This window comes from Sorex fumeus, unplaced genomic scaffold (genome assembly GCF_029834395.1).
Source record: "Sorex fumeus unplaced genomic scaffold, SorFum_2.1 ptg000013l, whole genome shotgun sequence".
Lineage (NCBI taxonomy): Eukaryota > Metazoa > Chordata > Mammalia > Eulipotyphla > Soricidae > Sorex > Sorex fumeus.
Genome location: NW_026606070.1, coordinates 11,342,876 through 11,346,826, shown reverse-complemented (window position 1 = coordinate 11,346,826; position 3,951 = coordinate 11,342,876).

Below are 3,951 nucleotides of genomic sequence, written 5' to 3'. Positions count from 1 at the left end.
GTATTATATAAATAAAGATGATCATAATAATAATGTACAACGTCTCAGAATGCTACCTGGACCACATCAAATATGTTTGCTTTGGGACTTACCAATCATTTTGGAATAATCAGCTCTGACTTCAAGAATTTCCATGTTCTCGGTTACGTTTCCCTTTGCCAATCTTTCTGTGGCATGTCAAAGCTATTCTCCTTATTTCAGTTGATTTTTAGCATAATATAATAGAAAGGACTATGGGTAGTCAAGTAGAGTCAGCATGGAGCTTCAAAGGAAGAACATTGAGTTCTGCAGTTTCAAAGATGGTTTGCAAAAGCCTAGCTCACTTGCCAGCAAGTAAAGCTGGGTGGGGTTGACCTGGCTGGCTGGAAAATCTGGCCTCTCGCTGTGGGCATTTAAATGGGCCTGACAGTGTGAACAATTCCCGCATTTCCAAATGAGCTCATGGATATCTGGGAATTAACTGTGTTGTGAATATCACCATCTATGGATAGAAAAAATACACATGCATTCCTTGGAAAAATACATGTTTTCCTGTTAATAATGGCAACAAGATTTTGTGCAAATTGCAAAACAAAACACTGTATCTCTACAGTAAATAGACTTTAAAATGTTGAACTTGGGCCTGAGATAGTACAGCCTGAAAGAAAGATAGGTACTTTCCTTTGAACCCAGCTGACCGGGGTTCAATCCTCAGTACCTTGTGCAGTTGCCCAGAGCCTGTTAAGAGTGATCCCTGAGCACACAGCCAGGAGTAAAGCCCTGAGCACTACTGGGAGTGGCCCTAAAACAAAGCAAAACAAAGAAGTTGAACTTGAACTTGTCAATTTTAGATTTTGTCATCTTTCATGTTCACGTGAAAGAAAAGAGAACATTTGATATGCCTCGGTGATTTTATTCTGATTGATATTCCCTCATTTATATTCATTCTGCTGATTGCTTGAATGAAGAAGATTGTCTGCATACACCTCGTCTCATTCTTCCCAGTTCAAGTTTGAAAAAGAAGCTATTGGGGGAAATTAGAATTGTTTCAAAATGGCAGCCAGGGTTAGGCTAAATCGTGCCTGTTTCTCTGTCTCTGTCTGTCTGTCTATCTGTCTGTCTGTCTGTCTCTCTCTCCTCTTGCGAGGCTCTGCTAGCAACATTATCTAAGCAGGAAGCTTGGGTCTGCAAGCCACCCTTAATGACAGAAAGCAGCTGAGGCAGCCAGCCAGAAATCCTAAGGGGGGTGGGGGGGAGTGGGGGCGTGGCTTCATATCCCCAACCCCAGTGCACATCTGGATTCTCTGCCTTTGCTTCTCAGGGCTGCTTTCCATCAGATTCCTTCCATGAAGTCAAGGGTGATTCCTTCATAAACTCATAGGACAGCGAAAGTCACAATGGCCTAGGTGGAGATAATAAATGCTACTAATAATTGTATTTATGTTAACATATGAGGTAGAAAAATTACTCCCTGGGGTTACCCTCCCAGACCTGTGTGCCTGTGTGTATGTATGTATGTATGTGTGTGCGTGTGTGTGTGTGTGTGTGTGTGTGTGCGCGTGCTCGCGCGCGCGGGCGCAGGCGTGCTGTTTCAGGCAACAAAGCTGGCTCAAGGACAGTTGGATTTATTTACGGTCTTGAAAAGATGATCTCTAATAAATAGGAAACCCTTCCAAGTCATGGTTTTCTGATACTTTGGCTCTTGCTGTTGCCTTGTGCCTCAATGGATCAGATCCCAGCACTGTTTGATTGCCTATTTTTTTTTTAATTTTTTATTTATTTATTTATTGAATCACTGTGGGAAAGGTTACAAAGCTTTCAGGTTTATGTCTCAGTCATGCAAATATCAAACACATTTCACTTTACCAATACTTATTTTTTACCATGAAGAACCCCAATAAAACCCCACCCCCCACCCCTCCCCGTCCCTGTGAGGCAGATGAATTCTAGTTAACACTCTATCTGCTTTGATTAGATTCATTGTTTCAATAAAAGATTCACCACTATTATTTAGAGTTTACCCCCCCCCCAAATCAGACATGCTGAAAAAGCATTGTGAAGTGATTTGCTTTCTACGGCTGGGTTCAAGAATTAAATGTTGGTTTTGGGTTTCTGCTCTTTTACCTATTGACCCTGGAAGTATTTCTACTGAAAGTCAGATAGTTAAGAAATTGGTTTCTGTGTTCTGGAGTCGTGGCCGTGCTGGAGAGCCGCTCGCGGGGGGCAACCGGTGGCCTCGGTAGGGCGTGAAGGGCGGAGCGAAATGCCCCCCTTCCCATGAGATTCTAGTCGCCCCCACACTCGCGGCTCATACCTGCTGTCCACAAGGCTCCCATGTTGGCCTATTTTTGTTTCCCTGAGGCCTAACCTGGCACCTGGTTTAAAAAAGGAACTATTGGGGATGGGGGAAATGCACTAAGGTCTGTTGACTAAAGACCTGGGATTTATTGTCTAAGCCTACCATTTGTTTGCTTTGGGACCGGATACTCCTTCATGCTCTGGTGGTACTGGCGCTACATTTGGTGCTTGATGGTGCCAGAAATAGAGCCCAGGGCCTCAAACATGGAACTCGTACTTTATTACATGTGCCACGTCCATTGCTCCTAAACCCATCTAAAGAGTGAGGTATCCACATGGTGTTTCACTAATAAAAATTTAAAAAAAAATAATAAAGAGTGAGGTATCTGGAAAGTTGTGTGTGTGTGTGTGTGTGTGTGTGTGTGTGTGTTTGTAGAGGAATACCCAGTGTTGTTCAGGGCTTACTCCTGGCTCTGTGCTCAGGAATTACTCCTAGTGGTCCTTGGAGAACCATATGGGATGCTGGGGATCAAACCCAGGTTGGCCATGTGCAAGTCAAGTGAGCTACCCCCTGTACTATCTCTCCCACCCCAGTTGTGGGAATTTTGAGGCTATACAAAGTCCAGAGACATCTCATCATCAATCATGCAGGCAAGGCCCAGAGCAGCTGCCTGGGAATGCTCTTATTTTCTTTTCAAAACCGAGAACCCAGTGGGGACAAGGTTGAAGGCCACTCCTTGGCCCATGCAGGGTTTACTGAATGAAGGCTTTGTTTCTTCCTGGGTGAGGTCACTGCATTTCCGGCTCTCTGCCCTTGGCTCCTTTCACACTCTCAGGTGTCCCTGAGGCCAACAGGTGCCCTGTCAGGCCTCCATGGAGCTTGAGGACAGGGGATTACCCAACCCCATTGCACCCACATCCCTGTGTGGTAGGGCCAAGTATCTTACCACGAAAGAATCCCCGTGAAGTCCTGAGTCCTTGTGGTGCTCAGGACAAGGGCCGCACCCAGAGGTGGAGGGGAACATACTTGAGTCATGTCAGTAGCCAGGGGGAATCCCAGGGCCGTACACAAAACAAGATATGTGTTTACTGGTGAGACAGTGTTCTCCTACCCTTCCCTCCCAGACTCTGCCCCCAATTTTTTTCTTGTGTTAGGGGTCAAACTCAGGGCCTAGCACATGCAACCGTGCACTTAAATTCTTTGAGCTATCTCCCTGGTGCCTGTCCTAATCTTTTAGAATGATAATTTTTCTTTATCTTAAAAAAGATAAGTGGATAAAGGCTGCTTACATGACAAGTTGATCAGTCTCTTCTGCTAAACTGAAGAGGACCTGGCCAGGATCAGGAAATTGCACACCAGTTACAGGCAATCTTGTCTAAGTCTACAGAAAAATGTCTTCTTTTCGAGAGGGTGCCTGTTAAAGAAACTGAAATGATAGTTTTGAACTCTACATGTACATTTTGCCTAACTTTAGAGCAGTGGTGTGGAACTCTTCCTTTTGTCCTCTATCTTCTCTATTATTAAAAAAATCTTCTACCACATAATTTCACATTTCCTCTTTCACATCACTTATTTTATATCTTATGTTCCTTTTCTGCTTCTCCCTTCCCACTTAAAAAAAATCCCTAATCCTCTTCACATGTTGGTCATGAACTCCCCTTTCTTCCCTGAGG